This window comes from Delphinus delphis, chromosome 1, assembly GCF_949987515.2.
Source record: "Delphinus delphis chromosome 1, mDelDel1.2, whole genome shotgun sequence".
Taxonomy (NCBI): domain Eukaryota; kingdom Metazoa; phylum Chordata; class Mammalia; order Artiodactyla; family Delphinidae; genus Delphinus; species Delphinus delphis.
The window spans coordinates 100,022,437-100,050,141 of NC_082683.1; the positions used below are offsets into that span (position 1 = coordinate 100,022,437).

Consider the following 27,705-nt stretch of genomic DNA (forward strand, 5'->3'; position numbering starts at 1 on the left):
CATGTATCTTTTCGAATTAGAGTTTTCTCTGGATATATGCAACGCTCTACAGTTTTTTATCAAGAGCCTACTATGTGCCAGCCATAGGGTTAGACACTGGGGATATAGCAGTGGCGGGGGGATGAAAATCCCCGCCCATATGTAGTATGTGGGAGAGTGGTAAGTAATAGGAAGAGACATGAACAGGAGAGGTGATAGGAACATGAAGAGTGGAGAAAGTTTGAGAGTTTAAATATGGTGGCCAGGGAAGGCCTCACTGGGAAAGTGCTGAGAAACCCTGAGACCCAAGGGGCATGGTTATCTGGGGGGCGAGCATTCTGAGCAGAGGTCCTGGGGTGAAGTAAACCCAGCACATTCAAGAACCCCTGAAACAGCCAGTGTGGCTGGGTGGAGTGAGGTGGTGGGGGAGGGCAGATCATCTAGGGTCCTGTAGACCATTGTAACAACTCTAACTTTTACCCTGAGGGAACTGGGAAGCTGTTACATGGTTTTGAGCAGAGGAGTAATGCTATATGACTTGCATTTTGACAGGATCACCGCGGCTACTGTGTTGGAAATAGACTGAAAGAGGGCAGAGCTAGAAGCAAGAGACCAGCTAGGAGGCCACTCCAAAAACACAGGTGACAGATGATAAAAAAAATGTCTCAGCCCAGGTGATGGCAGCGGCGACCGCGAGAAGTAGTAACTAATGGAGCTATTTTTGAAGGATTGACTAATGTATTAGATGTGGGTGTAAGAGAAAGAGAAGAGGGAAGGAACGACACCAAGAATTTTAGCCGTGGAGGAGCAAGATGGGGGAGGGAAACTAAAAGGTCTCCCTTGTGACAAGTTAATTTTGAGATGCCTGTTAGGCATCCAAGCAGAGATTTAAAGAAAGCAATTGAATATATGAGTCTGGAGTTCAGGAGAGAGGTCTGAACTGAAGCTATAAATTTGAGTCATCAGCATAGAGATGGCACTTAAAGCCATGAGCTTGCATGAGATCATCAGTGACTGTAGAGGTACAGGGAAAGGGTCTAGGGTAGGGGTAGGTCCTGAGGGAAATCAACAGTCCCTTGCAAGTCACCCACTTTAGGAGAGATCATTATGGGGTCTGAGATTGGGAGGCTGACCTCCTCAGACAGGGAAAGAAAGGATTGCTTCTACTGACACAGGAGGCTTGGCAGAATTTAAAGTCTGAAGTCCTCAAGTTCATCAGAAACTGCCCATGTGTCCCCCTCCCAATTTTCAGAATCCTTCTCTTCCCAATCAATGCCCTAATTTTAACAGAAAAACTTGCAAGATTGTAAATTTTGTGGGGGTTTTTGGTAATAGCTTTTGAAAGATGTATTGGATTGACCAAAAATTGCCTTCGGTTTTTAAGTAAAAATAAAAGACACATTTTTCATTTTCACCAAGAACTTTACTGAGCAACATATTCACCCTTTTGTTCCACTACCTTTTGCCATTTTCCAGGCAACTTCATAATTCCATCTTCCCAAAACTTTTTATCTTTTTGAGCAAAGAACTGTTCCAGGTGCCTTTTACAGTCTTCCAGGGAATTGAAATTTTTTCCATTAAGAGAATTTTGTAAAGACCGAAATAAATGGAAATCTAAAGTTGCAATGTCTGATGAATACGGTGGATGAATCAGAACTTCCCAGCCAAGCTGTAACAGCTTTTGCCTGGTCATCAAAGAAACATGTGGTCTTGTGTTATCCTGATGGAAGATTATGCATTTTCTGTTGACTAATTCCGGATGCTTTTCATCGAGTGCCACTTGCAGTTGGTCTAACTGGGAGCAGTACTTGTTGGAATTAATTGTTTGGTTTTCCAGAAGGAGCTCATAATAGAGGACTCTCTTCCAATCCCACCATATACACAACATCACATTCTTTGGATGAGGACCGGCCTTTAGTATGGTTGGTGATGGTTCATTTCACTTGCTCCATGATCTCTTCTGTTCCACATTGTTGTACAGTATCCACTTTTTATCGCCCGTCACAATTACATTTAAAAACTGAACATTTGCATTATGTCTAAGTAGAGAATCACATGCGGAAATACAGTCAAGAAGGGTTTTTCTTGCTTAACTTATGTGGAACCCAAACTTCAAAGCAATGAACATAACCAAGCTGGTACAATGATTTTCAACGCTTGATTTGAATATTTTGAGTATGTCGGCTGTCTCCTGTAAGGTATAACATTGATTGTTCTCAATTAATGTCTCGATTTGATTGCCATCAACTTCAACTGGTCTACCTGAGTGTGGGGCATCGTCCAGCGAGAAATCTCCAGCACGAAACTTCACAAACCACTTCTGACACGTTCAATCAGTCACAGCACCTTCTCCATACACTGCAAAAATCTTTTTTCTCTTGTGTTTCAGTTGCATTTTTACCTTTCTTGAAATACTAAAGCGTAATATGCTGAAAACGTTGCTTTTTTTCTTCCATCTTCAATATTAAACTGGCTACACAAAAATTCACCAATTTTGATGTCTTTTTTTAAATGCACGCTGATGTGACAGCTGTCACAATCCAATCTAACAAAACTTTTCAATGAAGTTAAAGACAGCTAATTACCTCTAGAGCCATCGTAAGGAAAAAAACGAATGAACTATTTGGCCAACCCAATAATTCACATACTGTATGATCCACCCCTTTAAAGCATACGATTCAATGGTTTTCAGTACATTCACTGATGTAAATTCTTTTTGCCTTGTAATTCAGCCACCTTCAAGATTAGACCTTGGGTTTGGATTTCAGAAATCTTGGCCTTGAACCCACAGAAGACAAAGTTTCTTTCAGGGCTTTCTGGTTTATCACTTGGATCTGGGCATATAGAGCATTGAGCTCATCGTTTTCTTTACCCAAGCTCTCCAGTGTACTTAAGGGCAACCAACTTCTTTACAATTTTTATTTGCACTATAATCTTCTGTGGAAGCAGCCACTTAATACTCAATGCCTTGTTTTTCCTAGGAGCTTGATTGTAGGTGATTACAGGTGGTCATGTAAGTTTGCCACTTAAATGCCGTGGACTACCAGCGTCCACTTTACCATTAGCAACAGAGTCTTTAAGCCTTTAAATCTAGTCAGATCAGTCAACCAATTCCATATTCCTATCCTTAAGCTTCTGTTCCCCTGGAACCACTTTTGGCACCAATAACAGTGTTCAGTCAGGGGAACGGAGTGACTGGTGTTATGGGACGAAGGACTTATTATAGGAATAAGACCTTGCACAGTTGTGCAAGGAGCTGGGGAAGTAAAGGCCTGAAAGTGATATTGGCTGATCAGGGGAAGAGTCACTCAATCAATCTGAGAAGCCAGACACGTCCAACCACTTATGAAGGGAGCCTCGTGGGTAGGTCTAGGGGAAGCTTTGGTGCTTCCATGGGTCCAGTCAAGTGTCTTGTGGTGGGCCTGGGGCCACTATTGGTCAGTAAGGCTAGCAGTTGGGGACATGTGCTGGACATGGAGAGGAGGAAGCAAAGGCATGCTGGAAAGTGCTAAGCACCTGTGCACCTGTCCTGATTGGCTACTGATGACAGTGACCTCTAGAGTCACTGCCGCTCATGCATTCCTGCCTTCATAGACAACTGAACTGTTTCAAGTTTTCGGCCATTATGTATAATGCCTCTATGAGCTATTATCATATACATATCTTTGTGTAGATACACACTTTTGTTTCTCTTGAGTAAAATCCTAGGAGTGTAATTTCTGGACTCTATCTTAAGTTTATATGTAACATTTGAAGAATTTGCCAAACTATTTTCCAGTGGCTATGCCATTTTATATTCCCACTGGCATGAAACTTGGTCTTTTCAATTGTTTTGCTTATAGCTCTTCTAGAGGGTATGTAGTGGTATCTCATTGTGGTTTAATTTGCATTTCCATGACGACTAATGATGTTGAGTTTGCTCTCATGCACTTATTAGCCATTCATCTATCTTCTTTAATGAAATGTATATTCAAATCTTTTGCCCATTTTTAATTTGGATTGTTTTTATTGTTGAGTTTTGAGAGTTTTCTATATATTCTGGATACAAGTCTCTTATCAGATATGTTACTTGCAAATATTTTCTCCCAATCTGTGGCATGTCTTTCCATTTTCTTAACCATGTCTTTGGAAGTGTAAAAAAGTTTTTAATATTGGTGAAGTTCAATTTATCTATTTTTTTCTTTTTATGGATCATAGTTTTTTGTTTGCTCTGTTTTTTGTTATACCTAAGAACTCTTTGCCCAACCCAAGGTCATAAGTGTTTCCCCTATATTTTCTTCTAGAAGTTTGATATTCTTAGGTTTTCATATTTATACCTATGGTCTGTTTTTAGTTAATTTGTCTGTGCTTCTCAAACCTTAATGTACAGATCACCTAGGGAATCTTGTTAAATCCATATCATGAAGAAAAAAATGCATATTCTGGTTCAGTGAGTCTACTGTGGTACCTGAGAGCCTACATTTTTTAAAACCTCCATCTCTTCCCCTAAAATACTTATGGAAATCCCACTCAGGCAAGTTCTCTTATCTTCCTCCTCATCTTTGGCACAGCTGTTTACCATGCAGATCCACTCAGCTACTCTGAGTTCCTTCTAGTCCCCTCTTACCTCATTGCCCAGATTCTGCAACAGAAGGAAAGACAAAGACAGTCCTTCCCCTGCGGAAGGAGGGAGAGGAAAGGCCAAGATGGCAATGACAGAACTCTCATTAGAGGGTGGATTAAGGGAAGAGTCTGTGGATATTCACTTGTTAACATTTTTACTCCTGACCCATAATACAATAACTGGGGATAAGGGTAAGTAATGTGGTGACAGGAATTTTTTTGAGGAGAAAAAAGTGAGCAAATTTACACACTGAAGGAACAGGGCCAATCGAATGGAACAATCTGAAATTTAATAAAGAAATCTGGGATGATTGATGGAGTGAGATCATCTTCCACTGAGGGAATTAGGAAGAGGAAAAGGATGGTCCAGGCTGAAATCTCTGAGCAGCTAAGGGGTGCAAGGAAGACCTTGAAAGAAGCCCTCAGTTCCCACCATAGAACTAAGGGACAAGGTCATTGAGGAGACAGAGGAAGATGGAAGGGTAGATTTAAGGAAAAAAAAGCGGAATGTGGAGTAGTTGCTAAGGAGATGGGAGAAACACTAAGACACATGGAGGATTTCCAGCAGCACTGAGCCCTGGGAGGTTGGAAAGTGTGAATTTGTATGGTGATGCGATTTTCCTTAGCAGAGCTCATTGGTCTGAGTGTAAGTGGCTGGACTGATCCAGGGCTGACTGTTCTGGAGTAGATGGACAGCCATGGGGTACGAAGGTAAAGGGAAATGGTGAGAGAACAACTGAAGTGATGGATCATGGTAAAAAAAGAAGTAGAGCCAAAGGGAGAAAAGAGTTGGGGGCCAAATGAGCAGTTCTGGAACCAGAGGTCACACTGGGGTTGAAAGTGTGTGTTAAGGGAGTGAATGAGCTGCAAGGGTGGGATGCTGTTATCAGAAAGAAAGTTGGATGTTAAGCTTCAGAACTGGAGCCATTCTAGGTGTTAGATGCAGACCATGGGAATGAAGTAGAGGAAAGATGAGAGTTGTAAAACAATGGCAGAGCAATAGAAGGGTTTGTTCTGTTACAGCATCTGTCTGATTTTGTGCTCTACGCTACCCATCAAGTCAGAAAGCTGTGGTCACTGCCCTGAAGGAGCAATTGCAAACCCAAGGGACAGACACAGGAAAGGCAGATCTCTGGATAAGTAGACTCCTAGGTGGGTGTACCTGGGAGGTATGGGGAGTAACTGGATGAAGAGTTAGGTAGGAGAGAGACATGGGACTTTCAGCTTTGCATAGGGCTGGTCCAGGAGGAATGAATTTCCCACCTACTGTCAATTCTCATTATTAAAAGATGGGATTGCAAAAGGGGAAGGAAAGAAGGGAGCTGACATTTACTGAGGGCCTGGCACTGTGCTAAGGGCTTTATATGCAAATACATTATCTTATTTCTCTTCAAATAATCCATTTTACAGATGAGGCATTTGAGGATTTGGCAGGGTAAGTAACTTGTCCAAAGATGTACAACTATGAAACCAATGAGCCAGAATCCCAATTGTCCAAGTCTTTTGCATTTTTCCTTTTTGACTGAAGAGCAAAAGCAGAGGGTCTGAGCTGCTAGGAGAGGATTCAGATCCAGCTTCAAACGTGGCCTTTGCAAAGTGCCTTCTCCTTCATTCACCCATCAGCTCATGTCTCAGAGTGGGGCTGGGATCAAAGAAAGACAGTCTGCCAGCTAAAAAGAAATTTCCAAAATTACTCAAGCACCGTAAAGGGAATATATGACTCTGGACAACACTTCCTAAAAATCCTTTCATCTATTTCCCTCACCCACCACAGCCTTCCCTCTCTTCTCTCTTCTCCTAAATTCTTGAGAAAAAATTTCTTCTAAAGTCTGCCCCCAGGCCTTTGCTCTTTTTCCTGTGCCCTGGGAGAAACTTGGGCAACACAGCCTCCCTAGTAGGCAGGAGAAGGGGAGAGTTTGGAAACACACATGCATTATCGATAGTTGATGTCTTGTCACGAGAAGCATTCTCCCTGTTTTTGAGAGGAAACGGAAGCATGCAGGAGGCATCCTGCCCATAATCACTGCAGCTGGTTTGAGGGAAATCATCACTGAACTCCACCTTGAACTTTTAGACCACTACCTTGAACTTCTGAAACTGATACCATATAATTTACTGTTTAATTCAGTCTGCTCTGTGTTATTCTTGTTTTGTTCCTGGCTGTTTTGGATTCAGTCGGAATAGCTTTCCTTAGCCTTGGGTTTCTAGTATAATTGTTCCACCACTGTCTCTCTAATTATGTGGCTGTCGTCCTTCAACTCTTATTTTCATGTATCTGTATCATTTATTCTGAGCTTCCTCCAGTCTTTTTTGGGAAAGGAACAGAGCATAAGTAAATAAAATATCAATTTCATATGCATTAATGTTATATCTCCAACCTGATTGTGAGCACCTTGAAGATAGAAATTGTGCTTCAGACCTCACTTGATCACAGCCCCCTGGTGCCTAGAGGGGTACCTCGCAGGTATTCCACAAACCCTTATTTCACAAATACTTTTAATTGATTAAGGAAGGTAAGAGGCTGGCATGTATTGAATACTTACTCCTGACAGATACTCTGCAAACAATATTACATTTCATCTACACAAGAAATGAGGTGTTATTATTCCTGTTTTAGTAAGATGACCAACTCATCCTGGTTTGTTTGGGACATTCTTGGTTTTGACACTAAAAGTCCTGCATCCTAGGCAAACCCATGATGGGTGGTCACCCCACATTTTAGAGATGAGGATGTTGAGTCTTAAAGAGCTTCGTTATCTTCTTCAACTTGTCTTGCAAATTCAAATCCAAGTCTGTCTAGAGTATGGAACTAGTGTATTAACAGGACAGACTGGAATATTCGAGAAAAAGAAACTGGGGTTGTCCAGGGCGCTCTGGTAAAGGCTGTGGCGTACCCCGGCAAGTGATTCATGGGTTCTCATTGCAATTGCCAGGGTGATGAGAGGTAGCTATGAGGTCCTGCGGAGGAGGAGGGCTGTTTAAAGAGCTGCAGGTGGCAGGGCTGGGAGCTGGTCTGAGGGCTAACTACAGAGGGGACAGTGCTGAAGGGCAAGAAGACAACCTCAAGTGGATTCTTTTCATCCCAAACAAGCCACCTTGAACTTTTTGTTGCAGTCACCAAGGGTGTGTCCCCTGCTGATTGTATCAGACCTGATTCTCACTGACTGCATCAGCTGATGCTAACTTTACCACTTACAGAGGAACAGATGAGTAATTTGGACCCGATCATTATTCCCTGCTTACTACGTGTCAAATACTTATGGAAGCAAATACGTGTTTAGTTTACAGCTGATAATAGGGAGCCCATTAGCTCCCCCCAGTTATCCTTCTTCCCTCCGGCAGTCAGGGAGTTGCTCAACCTTGAAGGAGAACAGCTGAAGACTTTCTGCTGTATGGGAAGGATCACATTTCTTTCCTGCCACCAAGTTTATCGACTGTCTAGGAATTTTTCCTGTGTTCTACATTTTTGTCTATTCAGGTTCTCTGTTTCCAAATCTCTTTCTCACTTTACAAAAAATGAGGCCCTTGTGGTACTGAAGATCCGAAACCTCCAAATTCCACAACTGTCCCCAGCACGGTTTCTGATACTTCCCACCTGACAGGACAACCCAATCGATTGCTTTCCTCAGGCTCAGGGATGACCAAGGAATGCCCAGGATGTTCTGGTTCCCTTAATTCATGTGAACTCGTGTTTTTATTTTATTTTATTTTTTATTGAAGTATAGTTGATTTACAATGTGTTAATTTCTGCTGTACAGCAAAGTGATTCAGTTACACATATATATACATTCTTTTTTATATTCTTTTCCATTATGGTGTATCACAAGATATTGAATATAGTTCCCTGTGCTATACATTAGGACCTTGTTGTTTATTCATCCTATATATAATAGCTTGCATCTGCCAACCCCAAAGGCCCACTTCATCCCCCGCAATCCCCTCCCCCTTGGCAACCACAGCTCTGTTCTCTGTGTTTGTGAGTCTGTTTCGGTTTCATAGATAGGTTTATTTGTGTAATATTTTAGATTCCACATATAAGGGATATCATATGATATTTTCTTTCTCTGTCTGACTTACTTCATTTAGTATGATAATCTCCAGGGTCCATCCATGTTGCTGCAAATGGCATTATTTCATTCTTTTTACGGCTAATATTCCATTGTATATATGTACCACGTCTTCTTTATCCATTCATCTGTCGATGGACATTTACATTGTTTCCGTGTCTTGGCTATTGTGAGTAGTGCTGCTATGAATGTAGGGATCTGTGTATCTTTTTGCATTATAGTTTTGTCTGGATAGATGCCCAGCAGAAGGATTGCTGGATTATACAGTAACTCTTATTTTTAGTTCTTTGAGGAACTTCCATAGTCTTCTCCATAGTGGTTGCACTAACTTACATTCCCACCAACAGTGTAGGAGGGTGAACTCATGCTTACGGAGCCACACACTGAGCTCGGAGCTGGGCACCCAGGGCAGAATGGCATGGTTCTGTCCGAAAGGAGCTCACAGGATAGTAAGGTACTCACAGTCTTTACGCATTTGTGAAGGAAAAAAATATGTCATTATGGTTTATGTTACCGATGTGATTAAAAAGCACTTTTATCCTTTGAAAGGCCCCAAATGATAATAAAATGGAGCAACACAGGACATGATAACCAGCTATCAATCAGAAAAGTATTTTCAGAACGACAAAATGAAAGAGAAAACAAATGTATTATGGCCTTGTGTGGATGACACCAGTGAATGCAAATTGTTACTCTTGTTTGAGGTCCACTATTTTTCCAGATTCCTTTTTTTATTTATATATAACTTTATCCAAACACAACAAATTTTAAATTCTATGTCTTATATACTTTAGAGTTTATTAGCTAAATAATCCTATGATTCTCAAGCTATAGCTGCCACTGATTCTTAGAGTCTAGGATTCTTTTGACAGATTTTCATAAATCAGATTTATATATAGTTATAATTCAGATAAAATTTACACTCTCGTTGTAAGTGGAATTACTAAGAGTAAAAGCTTTCAATTTTTAAATCACTGGGCTCACCTGCTTCCAGAAAAATGATCTCTCACCTCAAACTGCTTTTATTTGCAACTCTTCCAGCAATCAGAACTCTACAAGTCAATTTATGGGTCTGGATTTGAGAGTTTGCTACTTTAATTAGGCATATAAATCCCTCTGCTTCATTTTCCATTACAGCTCTGTGTCTGTCCAAACTTGCTCTATTGAAGTACAGAGTATATCATGTATTCAACGAGTAGTAAGTGCACCTTGGAGACTTACCAGATGGCCGTGATTTATCAAGGGTGGTCAGAAGATCAATGTTTCAAATACTCTTTAATGTGGATAAAAGAAACTTTGTTAATAATTTCTTCATGCTAGGTTAGATTTACTTTAGGAAACATGGTATTATGATGGGATTTCAAAAAGATTTTTTTTTAAATTTTAAATGCCCTGAAGAAAGAGAAACAAATATATCTAGAATACCAAGGGTAATAGAGGAGGTAAGAAGAGGTAGATAACATTTTTCCTTACTTATAACCCGGCTCTGAGTTCAACAGCCTCTCTAAACATATGTCTTTGGTTCACTTCATCGAGGCCAGAAAATGATTTTTTTAACTTTCAGTCTCTGAGGACAATATCTTCAAGAAGTTATGGGTCACCAGGACCAACTAGAACTTTCACAAAATAAGCCACTAACCTTCTGGGTGAACTTCTGCAGGGGTGCCTGGCTATCCAGCTCCAGTTGTGTTTGCAGCAGACCCACACTGAAAAACAATGTACATAAGAGACAAGATTCCTTCTGAGAAAATGTATGGGTTGTATGCTGAAGGAAAAGAAAAAAATTCACAATGAGAACTTGACTCTCCCCAATAATCTTGTATTTCTCCCCTGAGTTCTGTGGGGAGTGGGGAGAGTTGGCCTATCAAAGGAGGACAGTTTACATCCTCCTTTTCCATCACATCACCTTTCCATCTTCCCCCAAATGGCCAAATCTCTTTCAAGGTTATGAGAAGTTGTTCCCAAGGCAAGAAATGATCTTGGGAAACTGAGCATCAGCAACTCTGAGGTTTAAAGGGAGAGTTAATAGTGATGTAAAATGCAAAGGTAACACTGAATGACCCCCACATTTCCATTATGATTTCAAAGAGAACATTTCACAGAAGCCCGACCACCCAGGATCACAGGCTAGTATTGAACCCCAAAGTCTATAAATGACTGACCCTTCAAACCAAGTCATATTGATTTTAGCTTAGAAAGAGTCTGGTGTTGATGATACCAAGATTCTATGTTTGTAGGGAAGAGTTCTGGCCAGCAGCCATCCCCTGCATGCTGGGTCTCAGACTGAGTCGTGAGACTCAACACAACCACCAACATGAATGAAACCTTTGTTTTGAGGGGATGGGAAGGTGGAGGGCAGTTGCAGTTACTGAAGACCTACTTACTGTATTCCAGGCACTCTGCCAGGCACTGAACATATAGAGTCCCTTTTAATCTCAGCACAAATCTGATTTGCTCCAAACAACATTGACAAAGAAAAGAAAAATGATCTGTACAGGCCATTAGAGGCTTTAAAAGTGTTCTATGCAAACCGTAGTATGTATTCTCAGCCTGCCTGTCTTCGTCATGGCTCGATCCCCAGGGTCTAGCACAGGGCCTCACATGAGGTAAGTATTCAATAAGTATTTTTGAATGAATGTGCATTTTTAACCCATTCCCCCATTAGAAAAATAAAATCCCACATTTTGCTATATAATTTCCAAACAGTTAAATATCTTAATAAAAAAATAATGCAATGGAAATTTCAAGTAAGGCTTTTCAAATTATATGTATCCTGCTCTTTGCCATCCCATCCGAGGGGCCATGTCTCACTGGTTAAAAATTATTGCCTTAGAAGTAGCTGAGCGTGGAGTTTAAAAATGAGAAGAAGATCAAAAGGAAGTAACCATGGGTGTGTACAGTAACTACACACTAAGCTATCCATTGTGGGGCCTTTATACAGTCAAAGAGTCAGAACGATGCCTGACGAAGTCCATGATAAATTATGCGATAAAATAAAAAAATACAATAAAATATTCTACATCCACTAAAATCAAGATTTTAAGGATATTTAATGATATGGGGAAATACTGTATTATTATAAGTGAAAAAAGCAGGATGCAAAACTTTGTGCGTGTTTTCATTGTTGTAATGCATATACATTACATGCATGGGAAAATGGGAGAAGGAAATACACCAAAATGTTAGTTGTGATTATTTATGGGTGGTGGAATTATTAGTGATGTACAATTCTTCTTCATACTTGTCAGTATTTTCTACTATTTTTATAATACATATGTATTACATAATCTTAAAATTTTTTTAAGAAAGAAGGATTTGATAATAGAATCACAGAGGTCAAAAATATAGGGTTGACTTCTCCCTGATGCCACGATTGACTCTAGGGAAATGGCAGAAGTTTTTATACTAAATAGAATAACTTTTTGCTAATTTTTTAAAGGAATTCTCCCCTAAATTAGGCCTCAGTTCGGCATAGTCAGCCACATTGCTGATTTGACTCAATAATTTTGTCTTCATAGTTTTCCATGTCAGTCCAGACAATAGCCACTCTGAAATTTATGTTTGTATTCTGTGAGAAAGGCTTCAAAAGTTAGTAAGACACTTCTGTAAATAGTGTCATTCGTCCACTCAAAAATCATTAGGTACCTACTGGGCCCCAAGTGCTGTGGTGAACACTGGGAAAAGGTCCATTTCATTCTGAGGTTTTTATATCACTCTTCAGATGGGGGCTTTATATCACTCTCCATCTGGGATGTGCCAGGAGAATGCAATCAGAAAGGATGACTCAACAACGAAGAAGGCAATCTTGCCATTTGTGCCACCATGTATGGAACTTGAGGACATTATGTTAAGTGAAATAAGACAGAGAAAGACAAATACTGTATGATCTCACTTATATGTGGAATCTAAAAAATCCAAACTCATAGAAAGAGAGAGTAGAATGGTCGTTGCCAGGGGCTGGGAGTCGAGGGAAATGGGGAGATATTGGTCAAAGGGTATAAACTTCCAGTTATGAGATGAATAAGTTCTGGAGATCTAATGCACAACATTGTGATTAGAGATAACAATACTGTTTTATTATACACTTGAAAGTTGCTAAGAGAGTAGATCTTAAATGTTCTCACCACACACACACACACACACAAAAAGATAATTATGTGAAATGATGAAGGTGTTAACTAACCTTACTGTGGTAATCATTTCACAATATATATGTGTAATAAATCATCACATTGTATGCCTTAAACTTACATAATGTTACATGTCAATTAATCTCAATAAAGCTAGGAAAAAGATGTTTTTAAAGGATGAGAATTGAGTCAAAAGCCCTGCCTGGTCCTGCAGGCAGCTGGGATCTGCCTTGTGGGAGCTTCACCTGTTCCAGGTCTTACTCAGCTCAAAGGGCTAGGCCAGAAAATACCAGAAAGCGCCTACAGGTCCTCACTGAAACCCTCCAAGCCTGGATGGGCAGAGTCTTTGTTGAGAGAAGCCATGGGGGAGAAATGAGTGTTAAATTTAAAGAGAAATATTTTAAAATTATACTACTTCTGCCAGAATGACATCAACTATGACAATAATATGATGGTACTAATAATAAGCAAACAGACAAATAAAGGCAGCTACAGGGAGCAGTGTGCATACTTACACTGTGACATCTCTCAACCTCAGAGTCCTTTTCTACAAAATGGGGACAATATTGCTCCTTTTGCAAGGTTGCTTTGAGAATTAGAAATAATATATGTAGCTGGCAGGATACAATCCCTGACAAATATTAGGCATTCCATCATGATAGATATAAAGCCTGTCTTATCCTGCAGCACTTCATACTTTGAGTTACCTACTTTGTATGGCAGGGTTTTTTTTCTTCTTTTTAATGAGAGATGAAACAGCCAGAAGATAGCCAGGAAGTGGGAAAGAGCACAAAACAAGGGTCTGTTGGAAGAACTGAGGGACTTTATAGAGCGAAGGCCTTGAACTGCAAGTGAGTGTTAGAGCGCCCCCTTCAGGCAGGGTTTGGTGTGCATTAGTCCGATGTGGGGGGCAGTTTAAACAAGCCACACAGAGCCAGGTGAAATCCCAGCACGTGTCTCTGCTTTGTTTGTTTTTCTTTCAAAAATGGTATTACTTATTCAACCAGCTTTGCACAATAGAGCTAAAATTACTGTATTTAACATTAACATATCTATATTACTATACTTAATTAATGCATGATTTAGAGCAAGTTTCTTTTTTTTTAATGCCAACATCATGATCTAAATAGGTAGCTTTCTCATTAACCTTGGATGTTAATCAGTGCCTTTTTTTCACCCTGAATCTTTCTTGGTTCATCAGAACCCAGTTTGTCATCTCTCAAAACCACCAGCACCATTTCTTTTTTTTTTTTTCCCCAATTTATGTGTGTGTGTGTGTGTGTGTGTTTTTTCCTGGAAAACACGGTTTATATTAAAAGTGGAAAAATATTTTCGATTTGATTCTGGGCTCTACTATCTTCTCTAAGTTTACTATGTGTTTTGCCTTCTATATATCATTAATGGCATCAGAATAATTTGAAATAAAAATTAAAAAGCTCTTTATACTCCTTCTCACAGGAGCCATATCAGTTTGAACTGACCAAGGCCATTTCTATTCCACAAGTACAGTACATAACAAGCACCTATTAACCATTAATTCTGTTAAAAAGAAACATTATGCTAAAAGCTCAAGAGAACACAAGAGAAGTATAAAACACAGACTCTTGCCCTTGAGGGTTTTCTAATCTAGTTGTGAAGACAAAACACACACAGATGAAATGGTTAAGTCACAAGGAAGAAAATAATTGTGAGCTTCTCTACACTAGGACTCATACTTCATTCAGCTCTACATGCCCCATTCCCAATACCTAGAACAGTAACCTAGAACATAACGTAGGGGTTCGACAGATGTTTATTGAATTAAACTGAATAGCACGATGATAGAGAGAATAAATGCTGAATGACTATAGAAGAAATTCCCCTTTTCTTGCTTAGTTTTCTCTTTAACACTTGCCACCTTGTTACACAAGATCATTTATTTTGTTTATCATTAATTTCATCCCTCTAAATGCGAGCTTTCTGAAGGCAGAGATTTTTGTCTGTTTTACTCACTGCATCTCCACAGAGCATAGGCCTGTGTCTGGAACATGTTCACCCAATAAATATTTGTTGAATGAATGAATGAGTGAATGAATGTTTTAGCCATAATTTATCAAGGGAGTGCACAAAAGTAAGGTTGAGGTTCCTGAGGTCTTGTGGAATTTTAAGTTCAGGGTTAATGGCCTGAACACAACATAAAATATTTACCAAAGATGTACCAGTGTGTTTGTTGCAGCTTTATTTATCATCATGGTACTGGAAACCATTTAAGAGAGGAATAGCTAAGCAAATTATAGTACATCTCTATAATGGATATCATAAATCCATTAAAACAGCAACAGAGATCTGTATTCTTTGGGTGGATACTTATGATATGTTAGAAGTGATAAAATAAAATCACAGTACAGTCCTATTTTTAAAACAATTATTGGAGGGGGAGGCTAGAGGTATACGAACAAAAAAAAATGTGTGGAAGGATTTACAGAATGTTATTACTAGTTGGCAGGAGTAAGGGTGAGATTTTCATTTGCTTTTTTAAATTTTTGTTTTTTTAAACATTTCTTATTGTCTGATTTTAAAACAAAAACAATCGTAATATGCATGCATTATTTTAAAATCAGAAGAAAAGGGTATTTTCATTTTTAAAAAGAAGGCTGGGAATTTCATCCTGCAACAGTCCCAGGAGTGTAGAAATGATCTGCTTGGGTCCTGATGTGGGCCTGTGCTCATTACCTTCCCCGCACCCTGCTTCTCTGTACCTCCCAGTGGCTGCTGTGTGACGTAAATTGTAGTTGACTGTAACTGATTTAGGCCGTCTGGGATTAACTTGAGGGGATATTGATTTCAGCGGGTGGTCAAATTTAATAGCTAGAGGTCATTACAGAAGTTTCTCTCTCCATCTTTCTTCTTGACAAAGTCTGCCCTGGATTACCAACTGAACTTCATCAATGAAATCCCAGAGAACTGCTGTCTCTGGTCCTGACAGCAAGATTCTGTGCCCTAGTAAGAGAACTGGCCCCAAATTCCACCACTAAAGGATCAAATAGACAGGGTCATCACTGGGTTGGTAATAAGAGAGCTAGATAGAAGCTTTGGCTGGGTGACTGTGTCTTGGAAGTTATTGTGATTGGGGGCTGGAGAAATTTAGGCATATTCTTCTTACCCAGGGCCCCGGGGTTATGCCACTGACATGAGGTGTCCTCTAGGCTTGTAGAGTTCCAAACGACCACTTTATCATGCTGGTTCTGGTTTAACCACCAATACCTGTAACTAGGGGGGTGTTCTCCTTTAGAGATGTAGTAGCTGTTGGTCCAGAGATCTGGAGCAATGCAGGGAAGCAGGAGGTAGGAACAGCGTGGACTTTCACCACCAGATTGACTTGGGATAAGGTCTTAAATTCTCTAAACTTCAGTTCTCTCATCCATAAAGTTGTGTTATTAACATGTTCCTCACAGAGTTTTAAAGAATACATGAAATTACAAAATGCCTAACCAGTGCATGGCACATAGTAGTGTTCAGTAAATGCTTATTCTTCTATCAATGTCTACAAGTGTCTCCATCTGATTGGAGATTCCTAACGGGTAAATGAAAACTGTTTCTCTACTCACAATACTTCCAACACCAAATGTGAGGGTTTTTCACACCTGGCAATTCTCCAATTTTCTGCAGATACCAACTGGGTGCCCTGCAATTTAACTCAGTTCTGATATTAACCACCGGAGTTAGTGCAGACTCCGCAGGTTAAGGGCTCAGTCCCACAAGACTATTCTCCACTTCAGATGCCAGTTGCAAGAAGTGTGTCCCCAGGTTACCCACACTTCTGCCCAACTTGGCTACAGATCAGGGCTTCCCACAACCCCCCTCCTGGGATTCGATAATTTGCTATAATGGCTCACAGAACCCAAGGAAACACTCTACCAGGGACAAAAACCAAATGTATATTTCTTCTTATATCACAGTATCACAATGGGCCTCAAGACACTGAACAATAAAGATATCCTCATTTTTCATAGTATAGGTATTTATTACTTGATTTATTTAATGGCTATTAAGAAAGGGAAGAGGGACGATATATGAGGATCCCACTAAGTGCCAGACGGTCTTCTGGATGTCATGCTTACATCATGTTCTCAAACTCAGTATCACTGTATGAAAACCCTGTACAGATTGTCACAGAGGCTAAGTGACTTGCCCAAGATCATGTAAGTGGCAGAGCTGGTATCTGAATCCAAGTCTATCTGCTCCCAAAGCCTATTTTTATAGACTATATTTAGGTTGTTTTAAGTGGGAGAAATAGTATGAAATCCTGTTATCCTATTATTTTCAGGGTGAGAGATGGTCACCCCTCTAAATAGGTATGGTCAGAGTTTAATTCTACTTCAGTCACGAAGTTCCCCCCACTACCACTTATTCAGCTGGAGACTGAGTCTGGTTATATAATACGTGATAATGATGACAGTAACGCACATTTTTAACAACTTATATCCATCAGGCTAAATGCATTATATGGATTCTCATTTCATCTTTCACAAGTCCATGAAATAGGCATTATTATTCCCATTTTAAAGATGAGAAAACTGACATACAATGTCAATAAACTGACAATACTTATAAATAAACAAACAACTTATAAATAAACAAACTGACAATACTTAATCCTAAGTAACGTGCCCAAACAGCAGAGACTAATTTGAGTGACTCACCACTGAACTCCCCACCTCCCATGGAAAGATGATTCTTGAGCAGACTGGTAGCAACGCATCACACCCTGATCAGGATTCCAGGGCTGAGGCAGGAGACTGGTGCATCTCTCCCTTCCAACTCCTAGAATGAAGTGGCACCTGCTTCACAAGGTCCAGGGATGGCTCAAAGGGTGACCTCTTGCCCTGTCCCCAGAGGTTTGTTCTCACCCTCGAGGGCCAGGAGGCAGCTGGGAAAGCCAGTAACACCTGATGTGGCCTTCATAGAGCAGGGGCCAGGCGAGTGGGGAGCTTCTGGGCTTAGAGTGTCAAAGAAGGCCATGGGAAAAGAAAAAAAAAAAACTGGCTGAGGCAGAGATTCAGTCACATGTTCCAAAGGAACTTTTTGTGACCATGACTCACCAAGCAACACTGTTTTACATATGGAGCGGTTATGTAAATTTTCTTCCCCAGAAAGAAAAATCATTGTCAGACTAAGAAAAGATACAAACAAAAATAACACATATAGGAGACAGGAGACTTTAAAAATATAAATTAAATCTCACAAGATGAAGACAAAATTATATAAAACTACACTTCAGTATTTCCCATTACTGTACAGTTTTCAATGGTTATTTGTTATAAAATATGGAATTATTTTTCCAAAGGCTCACAGCACACAGGGAGCTTCTTCATGGAATACCAGCATGCAGATAGCGTTGTTTAAAAATGCAGCTTGTAAGTAAATAAGCAACAAGTCCTTGATCTCGGGTCCACGCAGACCAGCCATCTGCTTCTGCCCACGTGACAGAGAACGTTATCTTAAAGGGCCAGGATTTCTTAAAGCAAGCCTAGTTCCCTAATACAGTGGCCTTCAATTTTTTTCAATCACACAACTTCAGCAGTAAAAATATTTGTACATGTACCTAATATAAGTACTATATTTATTTATCTATAAGTTATAGGTAAGTGTACCTCTATCATTTGCTAATATCTCAAGGCTTAATATACACTTAGAGTGTGGCTTACCGTAAACACCAGTGGAGAAAAAGGCACTGTCCTCTTGATAATTTCTAAATTTGTTTTTGCCAACTTATTGTCTGATCTGATTAGATGGTCTTTGTTTCTCACTTCATAATATATCTGATAGTAAGCATATATCAGATTAGGGACAGTGCCATTTTCTTGTTGTTGACTTGGATTTGTGTTATCTTCAACACACTCTTTCTTTCTTTGCAGGGTTCTTAAGCTACTCCTCCATTTTGTGAGGGTTCATTTAATTAAAACAAAACGGTGCAATCTGTGTATCCTCACAAGGAGCGCAAAAGAGGATATTATAATACTCTGAAAGCAGATGAGTGAAGGAAGATACAACCATCAGCCTGTGTGTGTGTTCATGCACATGTGTACATGTGACACTCAGTGTGCCTCAGGAGACCCTTACGTTCTGTGTGACATGGGACCAACAGACATACAGACCAAACAATCATGTATGGATCACTCTGTGTAGTAAATGAAATTAAAGCTTGACTCTTATTTTTAGTTAAGATATATGCAAACATTCCAATATTTTCTTCCTGTATCCCCTATAGAACATTTTGCCCTTCCTGAGCTGCCCAGTCCCCACTCTGGGATACCAGGGCCATGTCCTCCTAGATTTAGGTGCCATTGGAGTCCATGTCTGTGGGTAGGTTGGTGGGGTTTTGATCCCCCTCTGAGTCAGGTCACCTATAAAGAGACCTCAAACCTTGCATCATGGTAACAAAGACTTCTTTGGAAAGCCTCTAGAAGGGAAAGGAAGAGATGCGCAAGGTTTTCCATCAGCTCTCCCTCACCCTTAGCCACAGGACAGCCACTAATCCAATTTCTGGGCATTGTAAATAAAAATAGTGGTTATAGATTAATTGACTTCCCTGGAAGAGTCCATTCATAAGACAAAAAAGGAAATTAACAAACAACCATACATATTGAGGAAGGGGATAATGGGATTTTTTTTTAAGCTACTGTTCCTTTTTCCCACAGGTCTTGTGATGTCGTTATGCCTCATCCTGCTCCACAACACGTACCACCATTGGCTACAATAGTTCATGTTTTTGCATTTGTCTCCTTCACAGGACTGCAGGTTCCTTGAGGCAGAACCAATACAGTTTCGCAGCCTCGGTGCCTAGCATGGTGCCTGGCATAGGAGGTGCTCCATAAATGTTGTTGAGTGAATACACTCTTGGGGATAATTATAATAACCTGTAAGGATCAAGAGAGATGCTAGAAGTTAAGCACTTAGCACAGGGTAATTTCTCAATAAATATACATATTATTGTGTAAGATTATAGAATTGCTCAATCAGTGAGCAATTTTATTGATATTTTTCAACAGTACTTTGTACACTGCAAAAGAGTACATTAATTTATGGTTTTGAATTCCTCTGTTTCCATTGTAGAAACTAATCTCCTTAGAAATACCGAGTCCCGAGCATGCACAGGCCCTCTTACCATTCTGTGGGCTGCACAAGAAACTGGGCTCTGTACTTAGAAAGCTGTTTTTAAATTAGATGGCATGTTACTCAGGTAAGGTGTAAGATGTATAGTTTTATTCTCTCTACACTTGCATCCCCGATTCTAGAATCAGCTTTATAACATCCTTTCTAGTTAGTTCATTTGGTGCTGCTACATTAGCTATTATTCCATAGAAATAGTCTAACCACTGACCCATTATTCAGCAGCTCGTACACTGAGATTCCAGAGGTCTCCACACCCCTTCAATGGTCCTTTCTAGAACATTCACTAAGCATTTGGCTCCTTTTTCAGAACCCCTATCCCTTACACAGCAGTGATGAAAATGCCTTTCCATCCATCCATCCATCCATCCATTCCGTAAGTTATGTGTTTTCTCTTATGCCTACGATATACCTGGCATTACTGTAGATATGGAGTATACAATAGTGAACAAAACAGACCCAAATTCCTGACCTCATGGAGCTTACATCCTAGATAAAATAAATAACTAAAATGTATAACGTCAGATAGTGATAAGTGCTAAAGTACAGAGTAAAGCAGACAAGGGGGACGGGGAGTTTGGCGGGGTGGGGGCGGGTTGCACATGTTAAAAGGGTGGTCACGTGAGGTTTCACTGGGAAGGCGACCTGCACAAAACCTGGAGGAGGAGAGGATGCAGCCAGCAGGATACAGGAAGAAGAGTTCGCCAGATAGAGGGACCAAAGCTGCAGACCTGAGACAGGAGGGTGCCTGTGACAGGGAGGAGTGAGCAGGGGGAAGTACAACAGGAAGCAAGGAAGGAGCCGTATCCAGCAGGGCCTGTAGGCTCTGAACTTATTTGGCTTATAGTTTGAGTGAGACCGGAAGCCAGTGGAGACAGAGGAGTGACGTGAACTCACTTACGCTCTAACCCGATCGTGTTGCTGCCAGGTCAGTCATGGATTCCGTGGGGAAGGGGGGACACCAGGGAGGGGGATGTTACAGTAACCCAGGTGAGAGATGATGGGGCTTGGACGTGTGGTAATGAGAGGTGGAGGTGGTGAGAAGTAGCCAGATTCTGGATACCTTTTTAAGGCGGAAAATGCAGGATTTTCTGACAGATTCAATGTGGGGTGAGAAAAAGAAACACCCAAAATTGGAGGCCTCGGTGGAGCCACTACCCTTTAGCCTACTGCACAGAACTATGAAATATGTGTTCCTTGCAGCTTTTGCCGTAAACCAAAGACAATTTTCTAAACTTAGCCTTTCTTTTTTAACCATTGCTCAAGGCATGCATTTCTTGAAAAGTAAGTGTATTTGAAGTTTCCAACTAGTCTAACAGTACATAAAATACATGATATGCTGATTCTCTGCAATGAATATCAATCACTAAAATGCCTTGCTTCTCACAGAAATTCTACCAGCAAAATTAGAATTGCAATTTTATTCTTCCTCGGTTGTCTGGTTAAGGTTTCATTTAAGCCTTGGGCTTACTTTTGAAAGCCCTATAAACATTTTACACACCTACTCATATATCACTGAAGTCATTCTGAATTCGGCCTACAGTAAAATTAATTACCATGTCATGAGTCTGTCACATTTCAAAAGAAATCATCAATATTTACTCAGACCTGATTCAATGTCACTTTGCAACGAAACAATATTGGCAGCAAATTTCTTTACAGTACATTCTTTAGTTGGGACACTTCCATGTAAATATATCCGTAAAAGTTTTCAGAAGACCATTTCAACACGCAGAGAAGCTAGTAAATCAACACTCATCTCTCTTCAAAAATCCATAGGCTTGTAAAATCCACATGCATTTCCAGTTCCTCCTGGGACCGTACCATGATCCTGGCAGCAGCAGAAACAGAAGCCAAGCCTGGGAGTGAGACAAACTGCTAAGCGTTTAGGAGACTAACTGTAGGAGAGCTGCTATGATAGCAGGAAGCGAAGTCCTTGCAGATGAAGGCAATGCAGGCATGACAGGCTGGAGCGATGAGAGCCAGGATTTGAGCGCAGTCTGTACCCAGAAATCAAATCCAAAACTCACCAACATGGTGGGTCTGGAGGCCGGCAGCATGGTGTCATGAAAAGCACACTGTAGGGTGTAGGTTCAAATCACAGCTCTGCCACTTGGGCACCGTGTGACCTTAGGCAAAGTAATCTCTCTGTGCCTCAGTTTCCTCATCTGTACCAGCTTCACAGAGTAGTAGGGAAGACTCAATGTAAGAGGCTTAAAAGAAGGCCTAATACACACATATACATGATAGATCAATAGATAGATACAGATAGATCAATCTATACATATACACACACTTAGATATGTATATACATATATACGTACACATATATAGTACATGTACCATATAGGTATATATATAAACATATATAGTATAGTACAGCATAGTATACCTAATTAAACTCCAAAGGGCTGAATTTTTTCAATTTATTTTATTGAAGTATAGTTGATTTACAACGTTGTGTTAATTTCTGTTATATAGCAAAGTGATTCAGTTATATATATTCTTTTACATATTCTTTTTCATTATGGTTTATCACAGGATATTGAGTTTAGTTCCTGGGGCTACACAGTAGGACCTTGTTGCTTATCCATTCTATACATGTTTCCATCTGCTAATCCCAAACTCTCAATCCATCCCTCGCCCACCCCTTCTCCTCTTTGGCAACCAGAAGCCTATTCTGTATGTCTGTGAGTCTGTTTCTGTTTTGTAGATAAGTTCATTTGTGTCATATTTTAGATTCCACATAGACTTTATATCATATGGTACTTGTCAAAAGGACTGACTTTGAGTCCCCAGCTCTGTCACTGATTCTCTTACTTCTTTCCCTCAGTTTCCTGGGGATATTAATGGCAATCTTGCCTAGAGTTTGTGAGGGTTAAGTAAGATAATGTGAAAGAGGTCTGCAAAGTATAAAAAAGTACAGAGAGATGCGAGCTATTGTTATGAGGAGGTTTTCTATTCTACTCTTCCTTTATTTCTATTCCCTTCTCCATCCTGGTGGGCCTGACTTTTTCTCAGTGATCTGGACTTCCTTGACCCGCACAGACACAGCAGCAACTGGCGAGCAAAGCACTTCCTCAGGCTGGCCAGGCCCCCATCTCATGTCCTGGTTCAGGGCTGCCCTTCAGGACTGTCTCTCAAGGAAGCACAAGGGTCTTTAAGAGACTGGAGCTGAAGTGTGTAGGTTGAACTTGCTTGCACTGATAATTTAGGTCTTTGTGCTCGGTGCTCGGATGACTAAAGTCACAGCTAAAAGAGGAGCTGAAGACACTGCCGGGCCCGAGAGTGGAAGAGGTTACATGGGGGTGAGGCAGCTCAGGGGAGCCCAACACGTTCCTCTCGCTTTGCTTTCCTGCTTCCACTGTCTTTAGCAGAAGGAGGATTCTGTGCCATTTCCTCCTCTCCAAGGGCAAGAAGACAGAGTAGTTAAATGAAAAGGAAAAAAGATTTTAAGCCTGATGCACACCTCAAATCTAAATCAGCAGAGAGCTGTGGAATCCCTACTATTCTTTTCCATCCATTTCCTAAGTTGGCAAAAGAGCTTTTCAGTAATTTTTTTTGTCTGGCTTCATTTTTTCTCACACTTAGCAGCTTCATTGAGACATAAATTCCATATCATATAATTCCCCATTAAAGGTATACAGTTTAACAATTTCTAGTTAATTTATATAGCTGCATAACCGTCACCACAATCCAGTTTTAGGACAGTTTCCTTACTTCAAATAGAAATGTTGTGCCGTGTGGAATCAGTGCCCACTCCCACCTCTAGCCCTGGGCAAACACTCATCTACTTTCTGTCTTCACAGATTTGCCTTTTGTAGAAATTTCACATGAATAGAATCGTACACCATGTAGCCTTTTGTTTCTGGCTCCTTTCACTCAGCATAGAGTTTTTGAGATCCGTGCATGTTGTTGCATATATCGGTGGTGGTTCCTCCTTATTGCTAAGAAGTGATGTGTTATATGGGTATACCACATTGTGTTTATCCATTCACCATGATTTGGATTGTTAGTGGCCTATTTTTTTAAATGTTCTAGGTAAAGGAGGAGGTTGATCCCATTTCTTTGAAGATATTCTTTGTTAATCTTTACCAGAAATATCCCTTTGCAATAACAGCTGGGCCCCTTGAAACATCTTCTACAGGGCCCCTTTGAAAAGACAGCCTCTTCCAACATAATGGCAAAGAGTCCATTATGATCTTGTACACAGGCATGCCTCATTAGAGGTAAACTCAAATGCTAAAGCAAAGCAATCATCTGTTTTCCAGTACCGATGCCTTGAAATAAAGGAATATTCCAACTGGAGTAGATACATAGGGCTGATGACCTCCTTTGGGCCGATGACCTCCTTTGAGCATAGGATGTTTGCAGATCACAACCCACCACTGCTGATCACAAGAGGGACCAGAACAAGGAGAGCCAGGGAGCCCCAGGCCCATGTCATCAAACCAGCAGCAGGGGAGCAGGCCATGTTCCTTGCTGGGAGGAGGATCCAAGGAGAAAACCAAAAGTGTGGACCCCAGTCTCCTATCCTTCCTTCCGAGTGCACCCCCAGTGCAGAGACTAATTGTGTCTTGGTATTCTATTTTGTTCTTGACTCATACCCAAGCCCCTTCTCCTGGCAGGTGGGTTGAGGGAGGGGGTGTTGCCATGGAAAACCTTGAGTTGCCTCTAGAGGTTACAGTGTGGAGCCAAAAGGCAGATCAACAGAAATGCCTCACCATTCCTGGCAAAAGGACACACAGGCTCTGCTGATAGAGGAGCTTTCTCTCAGTCAGTCAACAAATACACATTGACGGCCACAGTGCACGAGTCAGGCGCCCTGATAAGCACTGGGGTAAAGGGAAGACAGAATGTCTGGCCTCAATGAGCTCACTGCTCAACAAGAGGGAGCAACTGATGAATGAGTGAATGAATCCTATAGGAAAGGTTGTCCTAATGCTCCATAAAAAACCCCTGCGGACACGGGGATGAGGGCTAGAGGAAGTGTGCTGTAGAAGAGTTGACATTTCATCTGGACCTTAAAAAATGGGAAGCTTGTCAGACAACAAGCAGAGAAAGAGAGCAGTATTTAGACAGGTATCCAAGATGATTTTATACTCTCAGGGATAAAGCCGTACTCGGCCAAGCTAAAACCTGGATTTCCCCTGAGACCAAAGAAACATGCTAGTTCTGAGACCTGCCAAGAAGTCCTAGAGGGCCGACTGCTGGCCACTTACAATGGACCAGCCACTTTAGCTGTTTAACCACGTGTTTGGTGAGCCAAGCCAGCTGGCAACAGAATAATGGGGAAAGGGATTCACTTTACAGCCAACGTGGCCAAATGACTCCTGTTCCATTAAGGGTGCTCTACCTGGTGCTTAAAATCTGACTTCTTGAACCTCTCCAGAAAGCGAGCCACAAAGAGCATTGCTAAAAGATTAGTTAATACAGCAAATCTCACACGTACTGTGAAACAGAGCAGTGTTGTTTAGCGTGGGGATAAGATGGGCTCAAGTTCTACAACCAGGAGACATTTTCCCCATCAGCCTCTTCTAAACCCAGGAGTGAAGAGTGGCTGCTGTGGGGAACTTCTGGTTAAACATAGCAACTAGAACCCATACCTTCATCTCTGTTTCCCACCAAAAGTCCACTAAGATGATAGTATTAAAAAAAAAAAAAAAACCTACAGAAACTAAGATTATAGGGGACAAAATTCAGCAGATATTAAAATGTCTATAAAATTTCCAAAGCTGAAGAGCAGGTCGACCAGAGGTAACCAGGAACAGAGCCAGCAGAGAGAGAGAGAGAGAGGAAGTTAAGATGAAACAAGCCTATGTGTATTGCAGATCCCTAGAAGGCTCAAGAATTGGAGTCTCCCCAGTTCCAGTGGGGCTGGAAAAAGGACAAGTGATTACAAGACTGAAAGAAGCAACTAGACCCACCCATCCTTTCCCTTGCCTTGCCAAGAAAACAATTACTCCCTACCCACTCCAGCAGAAGGCTGGGGATTTACCCTCTGGTAAGGTGAACCAGTCAGACTCCAAACTTGGGGATACTGGGTCCAACTGATGATGGCTGTTAGCCTCTCTCATGAAAACAGGGATTGTGTGAAAGCCAGCATACTGTAAGCCCCAGCCCTCTTCCCCTACTCTGCTCCAGAATGCCAGAAGCAGGCTTATATTCCTCAGGTAAGACTTCCTCTCCAGGGAAACCAACCAGCTCAAGAGGAAATGCCTACCGGTACTGACTTTGGAAGACCTCCAACAAAGCAGCCTGGCCCCATCTGACCACCACTGTGCAGCAAAGCCCCCTGGACAACAAGCCCCTAGTATGTCCACAGAGTTTTGTATTGTAGCGCCTTAAAACACTGATGATGCCTTAGTGTCTTAAAAATGGGCAATCAAGGATTACCTGACATTTGGGGAATACCTATAATGTAAAAAGAGAGCCAAACAAACCAGCAGATAAAAGAAACTTGGAAGAAGAAGAGACAGTAAAGGGAACAGAAGAAATTCTAAAATCTATAGATATTACCCTCAGAGTAAAATAATTGCATCCCTGAATTTGAGAATAAGAGACGGTAAAAAAATAAATATGCAGAAAATAATAAAGAGCTCTTGGAAGTCAAAAATATGATTTAAAAAAATTTAAACTCAATAGGAATATTGAAAGATAAAATTGAGGACATTTTCTAGAAAGTTAGAATCAAAAGAATAAATAAGTGGAAAAGGAAAAATAAAATGAGAGAATCCATCAAGGAGGATCAACATTTGAATAACAGACATTCCAGAAAGCGAAAGCAAAGAAGATAAAGGGGAAGAAATTACCAAAGGAACAATACGTGAAAATTTCGCAGGACAGAGGAACATAGGCCTCCAGTCTGAAAGGGCCCCTCAAGTGTGTAATGAATGAAAAACAAAGCCCACACCAAAGTTCATAATCATGGAGTTTCAGGGCATCAAGGGTAAAGAAACTATCCTAATCTTCTAGAAAGGGGAAATTGGAAAAGAGATCACATACAAATTTCCAAAGCTGATCAGGAATCAGAACAGCAATGACTTCTCAGTAGCAACACTGGTAGCTAGAACACAATGGAACACAGATTTTAAAATTCTAAACAAGGGACTTCCCTGACTGTCCAGTGGTTAAGACTCCAGGCTTCCACTGCAGCAGGCAGCAGGTTTGATCCCTGGTCTGGGAACTAAGATCCTACACACAGAGCAGTGTGGCCAATAAATAAATAAATAAAACATTCTGAACAAAAATTATTTTCAATATAGAATTCTATGCCTATTCAAGTTATCAGTAAAGTATGGGGGCAGAAGAAAGACATTTTCAGACATGCAAGTTCTGAAAAAAATGCACTTCCATGTACCTTTTCTCAGGAAACTACTAGAAAATGAGCTCCACCAAAATAGAGAAAAATCAAGAAAGAAGAAAATATTTCCATCTTCCAGGAAGTAGGGAATGAACACACAGAAAGGAGGGAATTCCCAGGATGTGGTGCTGGGAATTTTCAGGGTCACAGCTGTGCAGAGAAAAACCAATCCAGAGATGAGCAGCACATGGAAGGAAGGAAGGGAGAAAAGAACGGGAGGGAGGAATGGATAGGATCTTCAACACAGGTCGTTTACTGAGAGAATTCTCAGTTCTGACAGTGCGGGGATTAATCAGTGATGGGTACTAAGTAGTAAACTAAGCAAACAAAACACAAGGTGATTTTTAACTCCAGAAATGAGCAAAAAGATGAATGAGAGAGGAAATGTAATGGAGTACCCATATGATTCATC

At 40.8% G+C, this 27,705-nt stretch overlaps 1 long non-coding RNA gene across 2 annotated transcripts in view; it reads right to left on the minus strand.

The window, feature by feature from the left end:
• The window catches only part of LOC132422114 (uncharacterized), a 64,576-nt gene extending 46,860 nt beyond the window's left edge, over positions 1–17,716 (minus strand). Inside the window, exons 1-3 of one of the 2 annotated variants that reach the window (XR_009518810.1) lie at positions 17,461–17,716; positions 10,288–10,354; positions 5,700–6,251 (exon numbers count right to left, since the gene is read on the minus strand). This is a non-coding gene — a long non-coding RNA (uncharacterized lncRNA). Of the gene's footprint in view, positions 1–5,699; positions 6,252–10,287; positions 10,355–17,460 lie in introns of those variants that run through there. The other variant, XR_009518811.1, reaches the window with a different exon arrangement.
• Positions 17,717–27,705: the final 9,989 nt, after the last annotated feature.